Source organism: Vulpes vulpes, chromosome 4, assembly GCF_048418805.1.
Source record: "Vulpes vulpes isolate BD-2025 chromosome 4, VulVul3, whole genome shotgun sequence".
NCBI classification, from domain to species: Eukaryota; Metazoa; Chordata; class Mammalia; order Carnivora; family Canidae; genus Vulpes; species Vulpes vulpes.
This window is the reverse complement of record NC_132783.1, coordinates 67,433,087-67,448,713: the sequence shown is the minus strand read 5'-3', so window position 1 is coordinate 67,448,713 and position 15,627 is coordinate 67,433,087. Positions and strand designations below refer to the sequence as shown.

Genomic DNA, 15,627 nt, shown 5'->3' with positions numbered 1-15,627 from the left:
TTTTAATTCACTAGGTGGAGAGGTTTCCCATTTATCTGAGGTAATTAAGGCAATGAGGTAGAAACTTCTCAGCTTCTTACTCCCATGTTTCTCAATGCATCCTGATGTAAAAGCCCCACCACCTCATTTCCCTTAATCAGAAGGCTGATGTGTACAAGATACACCATGTGGTGAAGGCAGAAACGAGGTGTTCTTTCTCCTACACAGGGCTAATCCTGCCTCCTACAGTGCTTCTGCAATGTTAACACGTATACACATCACCCGGGGACCATATTAAAAATCCATATTCTGATTCAGAAGGTCTGAAGCTGGGGCCTGAAAATTCTGCATTTCTCACAAAACAATACTGCTTATTTGAAGCAACATTTAGAAAAACAGGATCTAGACTCTATCTTGTTTCATCTCCTCAGTGACCTTTTACTCCAAGTCAACAATTTTATCCCTATGTCTTCACATACGCTTCTCTATCAGCTGCTCCTTCCCCCAGCAATGAACAAACCTGTCACTTCTACTTTAAAATAATCCCTCCTTTGCTCCTCTATTAGCCACCATCCAATGTTTTTAACTGCTTGGCTCCACAGTTTCTATGAAGAACACTTTATGTCAGTGGTTCTCAAACTGTCTTTGTTCACAGAGTAATTAATATCTCAGCGATTTTTTCATGGAACTTCTAAGCTAAAAGAAATACCTATTAGTTCTCTTTATTAAGCAGAATGGGCCAAACCACTTGGCTGGTATAAAAGTCCTAACAATTTTGCACCTTGGGGGCCCTGTGTAACTTTTCCAACCTTGGAATCAAGTTGGACACAACAGCCTCATTTCCTGTTTCACTGTTATTTTTAGGCAGTACTTACTTTTTTTTTTTTTTTTTATCAGAATTAGCACTGAAAACCTAGCTTCCAAAGGTATGACATCAAGGAAAGGAATACAGTGATTTAATAACTGTACCATCTGAGAGATGTTGCCGTATTTCCTTTGAAATTTAAAAATATTCCACAGCATCCCTGTGAGTCTGCTGCAGTGCCCCGCGGAGCCTCAATGCACAATTAGGGAACTGTGGGTGTAGGCAGTCCTCAGAATCGCAGCATTCCCACTGCTTAAGAGGTGGCTGGGGGGATCCCTGGGTGGCGCAGCGGTTTGGCGCCTGCCTTTGGCCCAGGGCGCGATCCTGGAGACCCGGGATCGAGTCCCACGTCGGGCTCCCGGTGCATGGAGCCTGCTTCTTCCTTCGCCTGTGTCTCTGCCTCTCTCTCTGACTATCATAAATAAATAAAAATTAAAAAAAAAAAAAAAAAAAAAGAGGTGGCTGGAAATGCAGAACCTGGAGACTTACCCCAGACTCAATGACTCAGACAACTTTCACAAGATCTCCAAGTGACTAAGACAGCACTAAAGTTTGAGAAGGCTGGTTTAGAGTCCCTGCCTGCCATCTTACTTTTACCATTCTGACTCAACTCACTGCTTTCCAAGGACATGCCTCAGGACTCCAATGAAACTGCCATGGGCAAAGTCCTCCCCCTTTTCAATGAAAGCAAAACGTATCTTTCAGTTCCAATCCTAATGAAACCTCTCTGCTGTGTTTGATACTACTGATCTTCTTCTTGTACCTCTATTCTTCCTTGATTTCTAAAACAGTCTTCTAGTTTTCTTTTCTTCTAATACTGCCTAATTCCCTTCCACCCCTTTCTCCACCAATGAAGTTTGTTCCCCCTAAGGCTTCTGTAATTAGCATTACTCCTTGCTCTGTAAACCTCTTCCCTCAGGGAACTGCATTCAATCCTCTCTGTGGTTTTAGCCACTATCTATAGACCAACCACCACAGTCCAGAGGGCTCTCTGGAGTCTTAGACATCTAAACCAATTTCTACTTCTATGCAGAACACAGGCATAGTAAGCTCAGCTATGCCAAAACCCCTTACTTGCCGGTCTTCCCTGGCCTTCAGGTAGCTTGGCTTCATATACCCTTTCCTTTACCAAATGGTATCCTTGTTCAACCACTTCTCCATGTACTTTCCCCTCCACAATCAATTAAACCAAACATCCTTGCTTGGTCTCGAATCTGTCTGAATCTCTCCATCCTCATTACCCCTCTCTTAAAAGAGGTCCTTATCTTTTGCTTGGAGTCCTGTAACAGCCTCCTAACTCACCTCCCAGCCTCCAGGATGGCCACGCCCTGCTCCAAACCCTTCTCTGCGCCCCACCCAAGTAAGTTTTCTAAAATTAAAATCTGGTGTCACTGCCTTCCTCTAAATCCTTCAATGGCTCCAATGCCTAGCAACGCTTTTCAAACTTTTCCAACAAACTGCTTTAGAAAAGTTTGTAAATACAGATCTAAGAAGCTCACCACAAACAAGAAACTTCTTGCAAGGCTCAGTTTCATCTTTTTTTTTTTTTTTTCAGTTTCATCTTAAATAGTCATTTCAACTTTACTTCTAGTCTGTAAGTAGCTATCTATGTTATTAAAAGAATCTTTTAAATTACTTATCAGTTAAAACTACTTAACTTTTTCCAAATGATGACGGAGTAAAACTGACACTCAAGGAAGATACACCTGTTATCTGTGGTTTCAAATATCCTTTGGCACAATGCCACTAGGCGAGGGGTTGGCAAACTACAGTCTCAAGCAAAATCTGGCCCCTCACCTATTTTTTTTAAATTTTTATTTATAGGCACACAGTGAGAGAGAGAGAGGCAGAGACACAGGCAGAGGGAGAAGCAGGCTCCATGCACCGGGAGCCCCACGTGGGATTCGATCCTGGATCTCCAGGATCATGCCCTGGGCCAAAGGCAGGTGCCAAACCACTGCGCCACCCAGGGATCCCTCACCTATTTTTATAAATAAAATTTACTTGGTATAGCCAAAGTTCAGTCATTTATGTATCATCTATAGCTCTTTTCAATTATGACAGCAGAGCTGAGAGGTGCAACAAGTATGACAACAGAACTGAGAGGTGCAACAAAGACCAAGTAGCCCACAAAGCCAAAAATACTATCTGGCCCTTTGGGAAAGTCTACAGACCCCTGCATTTGACCTTGAGGACTGTTAAGGCTGGAACTGTGCTTTACTTATCTTTATATCCGAGCACAGGTCTAGAGAAAGTACTAAAAAATATTTAACTTAAGGAATTAGAATACTGCCAGGAAGACTTCCAAGGCCCCATAAGGGATGTGCCCATAAAGTTGCAGCAGAATGCCTCCAAGCCCTAAGGAAGACATATAGGGCCAGAGATGGTCCTTCATCCCCCAGTGAACTCTGAAAGGCTGAGATGAAGTAGGGAAAATAGTATCCTACTCTACAGAGGTCAAAACACATTCTGAAGTAACTGACAGGCCCATCAGACCTAAAGCCACCTCCCGAAAGAACTTCTGTATAGCACCGTATCACTCACACATGTGTCTGGTAGCATCTAAAAGTTAGGAGCTATATCATTCAGAGTAGCTGCTATAAAAACTAGTCTTTCTGGAGTCTGTGCAATTGCATCACATTTTTCTTCTCCAAATAGTGGGAAACAAAACACTTAAAACCAAAATATTTTATTGAAGGGTAAGAAAGCAGGCCACTAAGAAGACTGCCCTACTTTGCAATCAATATTAAAAAAGAGAATCATTTGAAGAAATATGTACAGAGTGTCAGGAGGGAGGGAGGGAGAGAGAGAGGGAGGGAAGAGAAGAACATTAAGGAAGATACAGAGTGCTTATTACTCTAGGATCTTAACCAGCAAAAGAACCATGAGATGCCTTAATTAAAGCATGGCATATCCTAGGGACAGGAGGTAGTTCCACTTGCTAAAATAAAGAATTTTATTAAGAGAAAAATAAAGTGAAGGGCACCTGGGTGGGTGAGTGGTTGAGCACCTGCCTTCAGCTCAGGTTGTGATCCCGGGGTCCTAGGATTGAGTCCCACATCAGGCTCCCCATGGGAAGCCTGCTTGCTTCTCCCTCTATGTCTCTGTCTCTCTCTATATATCTCCCATGAATAAATAAGTTAAGAAAGAGAGAGAAATGAAGTGAAACTGAGGCCACATAATAGCAGGTCTTACATTCTCTGCTAAGGAATTTGGGCTCCATTTTTCAAGCTACTGAATGCCCGAAGTCTTGTAAGCAAGCACAGATAACAATCTGAGCTGTCATTTAGGACAGGAGTCAGCAAACTCTGGCCTGTGGGCCAAATCTAACCCATCACCTGATTTCTAAAATAAAGTATTACTGAAATAAAGCCACATTCATTCATTTACATATTGTCTAAGGCTGCTTTCTCATTACAATAGCAGAGCTGAGTAGGCGCAACAAAGACTGTATGGAACACAAAGCCTAAAATAACTATTTATTTAGCCTTTTGGGGAAAATCTGCTGATCTCTCACTTTGGGAATATGACTCTGGTAAGGGAAAATGAATGTAAAAAATAGAAGGACAAGGGATAATGGAAGTGGGGAGATGACATTTGTGGCTACCAGGAAAAAACACAAACAAGGTAATGAAGATCTAAATACAGTAGTGTGAATTGCAGGCCAAACCCAGGTTGAGCCTCCATGTCAGTGAGAACAGAAACTACACTGAGAGGAACCTGAGACACACTGAACAGGAGCACGAATCAATTCAAGGTTTAGTAGCACCACGGCTGGGAGGATGTCAAGAACCTGAACTTTAAAATGGAACACAAGATAAGGTTTCAGAGGGAAGATGATTGAGGATTAGTTGCGATCAGATATGAACACTCTAAAATATGAATAAGAAAGCACACCTTCATGGTGCAAGAAGAAAATCCAACAGAAAAACAGCAGTAAGGGGCCATCATCACAGTGATGTTACCCAAAGATACAAAACTGGGTGAAAGCGAGGGGATGAGCCATGCTGGAGATGGCAGTGGGAGCAGCAGAGCTCATTTACTCTGCGACCACACAGGCAGACCCTGTCCTGGGCCCCGGGTTCACTCGCATCCTCCCAACAATCCTGTAGTACAGGCATCACCCCAGTTTGACAGATCAGAAACATGAGCTTGGAAAGGATTCAGGTTAAATTCCAAGCTCACACAGGAATGTGGCAGGGGTGTAACTGAAACCGGGGTCTACTTGATACCAAAGCCAGTGGCCAATCTCCATATTACAAGTGAAGAGAAAGCGCTGACGCCAGATCGGAGGGAAACACCTACATTTAGTGAGAAGAAAGGAAGCCAGCAGACAGGGTTCCAGAGATGACAGAAAGCCAGGGCAGTGCAATAGCAGGTCACCCAAGGTAGGAGAAAAGGAAACTGCATAGCAGTTGTGGGAACTCTGACAGCTCACTATGTGCCAGGTACAACCCACTACACACATCGGCTCATTTGGTTCTCTCCACCACTGTGACAGAAGTGCTATTGTTTCCCACAAAACAAATGTGAAAACAAAGCAGATAACCCGCTGGCATCACACAACTAGTCAATGGCAGAGCAAGGCTGTGAATCCAGGCATTCTGATTCTGAATGCTACACTAACCAATACACCACACTACCTCTGGGTTCAAGTGCTACAGAGCAGCTAAGGAGAGAAAAGGTGCGAGAGAGAAAAGGACAGGTCCTCTGACAAAATTAACATTTTATGTTAATTAATTGAACAGCTTTCAAAAGATTAGTTTCAGAACAGCACTTGAAGGCGCACATCATATTATCAGGGAATTTAAGGAAGAAATATGTGATAAATGAGTAAAGGCAGATGGTATCACCTACTTGTAGAAGTCATGGGGAGAAAGGCAGAGAGAATATCAATTTATGGGATTAATACAATCAAGAAAATGTAAACCAGTTGTTTTCATTAATAACAGATCTTTTTTCTTTGCCAATTGTTAAGAGGTATTTAGAATAATTATTCAACAAATGCCCTTTGGGTATCTGATACATCAGACATCACATTTTTAAGATCCCTTACTGATTAAGAGTATGCCCTATACCAGTTTTCTCAGATCCAAATGGGAATTAGAAGCTCCATGAAGTTCTAAGAACTTGTCTGGCTTTCACCCTGGGTCAAAATCTCTGATTCAGAAGCTCTACAGAGGGCCCCTGACACTAGTGTGACACTAGTGTGATTCTCATGCTAAGCTTACACACCTGGAGGACCCTCTGCACACACTTCCTATGTGAAGACAGGACCTTGGTAAGTGTCTGAGGTTAATATGAACTTACTATTTGATTGATACTCTTTAGTATTTATGTGAAAAAAAACAGCTCCACGTAGTGTACGCTGTACTTGTATACTATCAAAAGAATGTTCCTTTAACTGAGTGGTTGGTATTTTTCTTGAGTATGAGTTTGTCTATGTTGAAATTAAACAACATTCCAATGGTGCATTTCTGAAATTATTTCAGTTAGGAAGGAGAAAAACTCATTGGATAAATACTTGGCTTCTCCTCAATTTTTTAAAATTAAAAAATTTCTGTCATGCATGGAGCAAGATCAAGTAGGAGACCTGAAAATAAATACAGCACCCTCAAAACATGCATAAATAAAAACCCTTTTTCACATGTCTTACCAGATAAAGCTCTCCAATCACACTATCCTGATTTGGGCTCTGGCTCTGTAACTTCCTAGTTCTGTGATTTGAAACAAGTTTAAAACAAAAACAAAAACTTTCTGTGCCTACACACTAATATGGTTGTTGGGAGAATTAAGCAAGATAATCTGGGTAGAAAGAGTACTTATAATTGTGGGTGGTACATAAGCATTCAGTAATGTTAGCCATATAAGAATATAAAAATCTTCTCTAACTCAACAATTTTATTCTTGGAAAATTTTCTTATAAAAATAGGGGCAGCCCTGGTGGCACAGCAGTTTAGCACCGCCTGCAGCCCAGGGCGTGATCCTGGAGACCTGGGATCGAGTCCCACATCGGGCTCCCTGCATGGAGCCTGCTTCTCCCTCTGCCTGTGTCTCTGCCTCTCTCTCTCTAGCTGTGTCTCTATGAATAAATAAATAAAATCTTAAAAAAAAAAAAAACTGGGCTAGTATCCAAAATCTAAAAAGAACTTATCAAACAATACCCAAAGAACAAATAATCCAATCAAGAAATGGGCAGAAGACATGAACAGACATTCTTCCAAAGCAGACATACAAATGGCCAACAGACACATGAAAAAATACTCAACATCACTTGGCATCACGGCAATACAAATCAAAACCATAGTAAGATACCACCTCTCATAGTCAAAATGGCTAGAATGACAGATGTTGGTGAGGTATGGAGATAGGAGAACCCTCTTGCATTGTTGGTGAGAATGCAAGCTGGTGCAGCCACTCTGGAAAGCAGTATGGAGGTTCCTCAAAAAGTTGAAAAGAGAGCTAGCCTGTGACCCAGGAATTGCACTACTGGGTATTTACCCCAAAGATACAAATGTAGTGATGTGAAAGGGGACCTGCACCCTAGATGTCCATCAACATATGAATGGATAAAGATGTGGTTCCATTCCACACAATGGAATACTACTCAGCCATCAAAAAAGAATCTTGCCATTTGCAATGACATTGAACTACAGAATATTATACTAAGCAAAATAAGTCAATCAGATAAAGACATTATTGTATGATTTCACTCATATGTGGAATTTAACAAAACAGAGGATCATAGGGTAATAAAGGAAAAAAATAAAACAAGACAAAATCAGAGAGGGAACTAAACCATAAGAGACTCTTAATTATAGGAAACAAACTGAGGGGCGCTGGTGGGGCAACATGGTAACTGATGAACATTAAGGAGGGCATGTGATGTAATGAGCACTGAGTGTTACAGAAGACTGATGAATTACTGACCTCTACCTCTGAAACCAATAATACATTTTATGTTAATTAATTGAATTTAAATAATTTTTTTTAAGATTACTCAAAAACAAGACACCTATAGATATCTTCAAAGATCTACTGAAGAACTACTGCTGAAGTCACAGCAAAAACCTAGAAAGAACACAAACTTCCACCACAAGGAGCTATGGTACAATCTTTTCCTCAGTACAATGTTTCTGAGATTCATCCATGTTGTTGCCCCAGAGAGTACAGTTCATTTCATTCAATGGCTGAATAGGATCCCACTGCATCATGTCCCACATCTTATTTATCTAGTCACTAGATAATGGAACCTTGGTTATTTCCTATTTTTAACTACAATGAATAATAATACTCAAGTCTTTTGTGGATAGGTTTTTACTTCTCTTTACAGATATAGAGGAGTGAATACTTGGATACTTAGGGCCATATGATGAGTCTATATTTAACTTTCTGAGAAATGGCTGACCTATTTTCCAAAGAGACCATGTCATTTTATATTCTACAAGTAATGAATGTATCAATATACAAGGATTCTAGTTGTACTACATCCTTACCAAAATCTGGTATTACCAATATTTTAAATTTTAGCCATGTTAGTGTATGTACAGTGCTATTTCATTGCTTTTAATTTTCATATCCCTAACAACCAATGACACGGAGAATCGTTTCACATACTTGGTCATTTATATATCTTCTGCTGTGAAGTATCTGTTCAAATTTTTTGTCTCTTTTAGGTTGTTTTGCTTATTATTGTGTTATAAGAAATATTTATACCTCTCTCCCTCACCCACTCTGAAGGAAGCCAGCTGCCATATTGTGAAATTTTGTCATGTTTCCTACCCTATAAAAGGTCAAGGAAAGGAGAAAGTCCTCCAGCCAAGAGCCAGTGAGGAACTATAGCTTTCAGTCCAACAGTCTGTAAGGAACTAGATCCGACCTACCACCAAGGAGGAAAAAGGAGAGAGGGCCACATTTACAGGAGAATGGAAAACACAGTGGGATTTTCTCCACCAGTTCTTGGTTGTTACACAAGTGAGCCATCACTGACCTATTTCCATGATTCCAACATCCAGTGAATCACCCTGACCACTGAACTTTGCCTTTAAAAATATTTTCTAATAAAAGAAAACAGAAGCTAAGTGATAAACACTTAAGAGTAAATTATAAAGAATAAAAAATCAGAATAGCACAACGCAGAGAGAACAGTGTTATTTTCCACTGTTACTTCTTTCTTCTTTTATCTCTGTATACGTAGATTATAACATAGGCTTATATCTAGAAGAATTTATATATTCCAGATACAAGTTTTTTGTCAGATACAGGTTTTGTAAGCATTTTGTTCCCAAAGGTAATAAAATATTTTAAGTGGTGTTTTTCTTTTAAGCAAAAAGCTTTAATATTAAAGTCCAATTTTTCAGTTTTTTTCTTTTATGATTCATCCTTTTGTTTTGTCCTGAAAAATCTCTGCCCATCTAAAGGTCACAAAGATTCTCCCAAGTTTTCTTTAAAAATTTTTATGGTTTTAGGTCTTATATTTAGGTCAATAATACATTCTGAGCTTAGTTTTGTGTATGGAGTGAGATAAGGGTCATGTTCATTTTTCCAGATACATATCCACATATTCTGACACTATTAAAACAAACAAAACGAAAACTACCCTGCATTGAATTACCTTAGTATCTTTGTAAAAAAAAAAAAAAAAAAAAAGCAACGAAAAATCTGATATTTTGAATGTGGGTCTGTATCTGGACTCTTAATCCTGTCCATTGACCTAGATGTCTACATCTATTTCTTATTTGACTCAGAGGTGATTTAGGAATGTGTTGTTAAATTGCCACAGATGTGGGATTTGCAAGATCTCTATTATATTTACAATTTAATGCCACTGTGGTCCAAAAATATACTGTGAATTATTTCAATCCTTTCAAGTTTATTGAGACTTGTTTTATGGCTATGCATATGGTCGATTCCAGTGATGTCCTGGGTATGCTTATTTTATTCGGTCATTTTGAGGAGTGTTCAACAGATGTCAATTAGGTAAGTTGGGTGACAGTGTTCAAGTCTTCTATACCCTCACTTATTTTCTTCTACTTGGTTGTAACAATATTGAAATCTTCACCTATAATTTTTAATTTGTCTACTGCTTTTCTATTGTCAGTTTTTGCTTCATGTATTTTGAAGCACTGTATTATTTTTATAATCAGAAACGTATAAAGTTTCTGATTTTATACAAAGGAGCAAATGCTTTTCTATATGTAAGATTTTTACAGTTCAGATATATACACAATTCCCAAATTGGAAAAGATAGCAGCAACTGGGGTGGCTGGATGGCTCTGTCAGTTAATAAACTCCTGATTTCAGCTCAGGTCAGGATCTCAGGGTTTTGACATCAAGCCCTGCATTGGGCTCCACGCTCAACAGGGACTCTGCTTAAGATTTTCTCTCCCTCTCCCCTGCTGCCATACACTCTTGTACGTGCCAGCATACTCTCTCTGTCCCTCCCAAGTTAAAAAAAAAAAAAAGAAGATAGCAATCACAAAAATTACCAAGCATTTAAACTATATTAAATTATTAAACGATTCAAAGTATTGTATAATTCAAAGGAATCACTCTTCTATATAATACCTAGATAGATACAGTATGTATGTATGTATGTACGTACGTATGTATGTATTTAGTCAGTCGGTGGGCCAGAGCCCAGGTCTGGCGGCCAGTGCCAAGCCCATGTCCCAGTCCACTGATAGATACATTTCTATAAGAAAAATTTGGTTATGAACACAAGAAGTTTAACTTCACTTGCCTTTCCATTCCTTTTCTTTTTTTATTTTTCAAGTAGGCTTATGTCCAATGTGAAGCTCAATGCTGGGCTTGAACTCAACCCTGAGATCAAGACCTGACCTGAGATCAAGAGACTGATGCTTAACTGACTGAGCCACCCAGATGCCCTTCCATTCCTTATTTTCAAATAAGCTTTATTTTCTTTGTAAATGACTAAAATGATCTTATCCAGCGTCAATATTAAAAAGCTACCTACTGGGGTGCCTTGGTGGCTCAGTTGGGTAAGTAAGTATCTGCCCTCAGTTCAGGTCATGACCTCAGGTCCTTGAATGGAGCCCAGCATCGGGCTCTTGGCTTAGCAGGAAGCCTGCTTCTCCCTCTGCCTCTGCCTCTGCCTCTGCCCCTTCCCCTCTCCTCATGCTTGATCTCTCAAATAAATAAATAAAAGCTACATACTACAATATATAGAGTTTGTATCTCAATGGTTTCTTGTTTCCACTGTTAACAATGTTAAGAACAATCAATTTTAGAAAAAAAAGTGTGGAACCTACAAGCAATTTCTTAAAACAAGGGCAACATAAGCTTCTTAAAATGCATTTTTCACTATGAACCCAATTATCACAAGTCAAATTCAATAGCACAGACACCAAACTAACTCTATGAATTGGAGATAACTACAAAATGATAATATATTAAAGATAAAGGTAAAATTTCAGCCACAACACATGGCTGAAACATAGCTAACCCCAAATACTCATTATTTTAGGGAAATAAGAATTAACTTTTAGGATTTTGCTCTAAAAGCTATTAAGTTATAGACTATATGGTAAATAAAAGAAATAGTAATACCAATAAATCATGAAACTATATGTATCAATAAAAGCTAAAAATAAGTATAAACTCATTTGTGAGATCTAATCCAATCATTTTTAGGCACTAGCTTATTTATATGCATGACTAGCTTTTAAAATTAACACCTAAGAGTTTCAATTTTTAAAATGTACCTTAAATAATTAAATTAATAATAAATAAAATATTCACTGCCATCTGACTTCACTTTGCTAAGAAGATATAGGGGTGCTGAAGGAGGGTGAAGGGAGTGTTGATATGGGGAAGAAGGGGCAAGAGAGAAATCCTTTGATCAAGGTGTCCCCCGTCTGTTATTTCATGACCCATGATGTAACACAACAATCTGAAATTTAGCACAAGATGCCCTTATAACTGACCATTTGTTTTTCCACAGAGCCAAGGCACTGTGCCAACTACCTAATCAACAACTGATTCATTTTAATTAAAAATAAGGTTCTACAAATGTTGGGAAAACTGGACAGATGCAAAAGAGTAAAACTGGACCACATTCTTATATTCATAAAAATAAATTCAAAATGGATTAAGGATCTAAATGTGAGCCCTAAAACCATAAAAATCCTAGAAGAGAGCACAGGCAGTAATTTCTCTGACATTGGCCATATCAACATTTTTCTACAGATGTCTGCTGAGGCAAGAGAAATAAAGCAAAAATAAACTACTGGACTATATCAAAATAAAAAGCTTCTGCATAGCAAAGGAAACAAGCAACAAAACTAAAAGACAACCTACTGAAAGGGAGAAGGTATTTGCAAATGATGCATCTGATAAAGTGTTAGTGCCTAAAATATATAAAGAACTCATATGACTCAACACCAAACCCCCCAAATAATCCAATTAAAAAATTGACAGAAGATGTGACATTTCTCCAAAGAAGATGTACAAATGACTGATACATGAAAAGATGCCCATCATCAGGGAAATGCAAATCAAAACTGAGATATCATCTCACACCTGTCAGAATGGCTAAAATCAAAAACACAAGAAACATCAAGTGTTGGTGATGAGGTGCAGAAACAGGAATCCTCATACACTGCTGGATAAATATGCAAACTGGTGCAGTCACTATGGATAACAGTATGGAGGTTCCTCAAAAATTAAAAATAGAGTTACCATACCATCTATTATTTCCACCACTGGATATTTATCCAAAAAACACAAAAAAATTAACTCAAAAAGATATATGCACCCGTATGTTTATTGTAGCATTATTCACATTAGCCAAATTATGAAAGCAGCCCAAGTGCCCATGAGTAGATTATGGGAAAAAAAGACATAATATATATATATATATATTCACACAGACACACACACACACACACACACACACACACACGCACTGGAATATTACTCAGCCATAAAAAAAAGGAACCTTATCATTTGCAAGGACATGGATGGAGCTAGAGTATAATGCTAAGTGATGTAAATCACTCAGAGAAAAGACAAATACCATATAATTTCACTCATATGCAGACTTGAACAAACAAAACAAATGAATAAAAAATGAGACAAACCAAAAAACTGTAACTATAGGGAACTGGTAGTCACTAAAGGGGAGATAAGTGGGGGGCTGGGTGAAATAGGTGAAAAGAATTTAAGAGTACATTTATCATGATGAGCACTGAGTAATGCATAGAATTGTTGAATCAGGGACGCCTGGGTGGCTCATTGGTTGAGCAACACCTTTGGCTCTGTTTGTGATCCCAGGGTCCTGAGAAGAGTTCAGCATCAGGCTCACCACAGGGAGCCTGCTCCTTACTCTGCCTATGTCTCTGCTTCTCTCTCTGTGTCTCTCATAAATAAATAAATAAAATCTTAAAAAAAAAAAGAATTATTGAATTACTATATTATATACCCAAAGCTAATATAACACAGTTATGTTAACTATACTGAAATTGAAATTAAAATTAAAACAAAACAAAAACAAAATAAAGTTCTGATATGCCATTAAAAACAAGTCAAGAATTCTGAATCTAAAACTGAACTTTAACTTGTGATGCTAATGTTAACCAATACAATGCACAGGAACAAAGGTCTAGAGTTAAGAGCAGTTAAGCCAAGGCTCAACAATTTGATACGGTGCTGCCGAAAGCTAAAAGTATAATCACTTTTTAAAAAAAAGCTTCTCACAGGGATGCCTAGTCAGTGGAGCATGCAATTCTTGATCTTAGGGTTGTGGGTTCGAGCACCATGTTAGGTATGGAGATTACTTAAAAATAAAATCTTAAAAAAATGTATTAAAAAAATAAATGAAAAGCTTCTTACCACAATCAATTATTCAGTATTTCTCCTCTTAATTAGGTCAACATGATTCCCATTTCATAGATGAAGAGACTGGGAGAGCAGGACGCCTGGGTGGCTCAGTGATTGAGCATCTGCCTTTCTCTCAGGGCATGATCTGGGGTCCCGGGATTGAGTCCCACATCGGGCTCCCTACATGGAGCCTGCTGCTCCTCCTTCTTCCTATGTCTCTGCCTCTCTCTCTCTCTGTGTCTCTCAAGAATAAATAAATAATTTTTTTTTTTAAAAAACGAAGAGGAGACTGGGAGAGGTTCTGATCAGTGCTCAAAGCGAGCCAGAGAACAAGAATCCAGAGCAGATCAGGGCTGGCAGGACTATTTCCATTTCTGGCTTTTGTCAATAATCACCTCTTTTCCCTACTGTCTTCCCTTTCCCTGGACAACTCTAAGAGAAAGAAATACCTCCAAGAATCTTTAGGGTAAATATATATATTAGAGAAATACTTTACCGTTATTTGCCACATCAAAACACAGTTCTTGAAAACTAGCAGTATGAACAGATTATTCTTACATATTTAAAGATACTTTCTACCAAAACTATCAAGAGATGCTTCAGATCTAACAACTATAGGAACTATTTTTAATATAAATAGAATCAACCAATATGAATTCTAGTTTCATTTTTGTAAGAGTGCCCTTAATCCCAGGCACTGGGTGCACTGTTACTAAGGGTTTTTGTTTTGTTTTGTTTGAGAGGGAGCACACAGGTGTGCATACACATGCAGGGGGAGGAGCAAAGGAAAAAGGAGGGAAAGAATCACAAGGAGACTCGTTGCTAAGTCAGGAGCTGGACCTGGGGCTTGATGTCACAACCCTGAGATCATAACCTGAACCGAAATCAACAGGTGGGATGCTTAACTGAGCCACCAAAGTGCCCCAAGAATTTTATTTTTTAAAAATTCAAATTAATCTTACAGAAATGCCAACTACAAGTAAAAAACCAAAGCAGAAGCAAAACACATATGAACATATACAATGGGAATAGGGAATAAGACCGTATAATGGGAAGAGAAAAAAGAGAAAGAATCACAATCCAGTGTTAATCATTAGTGATACAGGTTCTCAGTCTTTCGTGGTAGAACTGCACACCAAGAATTCTAAAGCAAGGTTTAACCTAGCAAGATGTGCTTGAAGAGGTACTAAGGTCATCTACTAAGGTTTCTACCTTGGTACATACCAGTTAACTTTTTGTTTTGTTTTATATCCAGACTGTATGAGGCAAATATCTTTCAGAAGTCTGTACATATAATAAGTTATAATATATCCCTGTATCTGGGTCTTGATAAGTTAAATTGACTACTACCATAGGGATAAAAATCCAAAGCATAGTTTTATAGACACAGGAGAAGAAGAGCAACTGAATAACGAAATCTTACTCTACCATAACCAGATATTAAATGCTTAAAAATGTTTTTTTGTTTTATTCTTTAGAACTCTTCTTATAACGTGTTCTTAATGTAGGGTCTATGGATGGGCCTTATTATAAGCAAAACATTATGTGCATGTTCTTTATTAGGATGGGAAGGTACACAGCTTCCATTAGATTCCTAAAGGGAGGGAATGCCTGGGTGGCTCAGTGGTTGAGCATCTGCCTTTGGCTCAAGTCGTGATCCCAGGGTCCTGGGATTGAGTACCTCATCAGGCTCCCTATGGAGAGCCTGCTTCTCCCTCTGCCTATATCTCTGCCTCTGTGTCTCTCATGAATAAATCAATAAAATCCTTAAAAAAAAAAAAAGATTCCTAAAGGGGTCCAGAAGCAAAACAAAATCATGAGCCACTTACATAACTACCTTGGAAAAAACTTCTAAGCTCTTGGTGAGGAATGCTATTATCATATATGATTTTTAGCGAAAATTTTCTTATATAAAATACTCTGGGTTGCATGCACCCCAAACT

General features: G+C 38.6%; 1 protein-coding gene across 6 annotated transcripts in view; it reads right to left on the bottom strand.

The window, feature by feature from the left end:
• Positions 1-15,627, bottom strand: part of EGLN1 (egl-9 family hypoxia inducible factor 1) — a 57,927-nt gene that overhangs the window by 29,550 nt on the left and 12,750 nt on the right. The window lies entirely within an intron of this gene.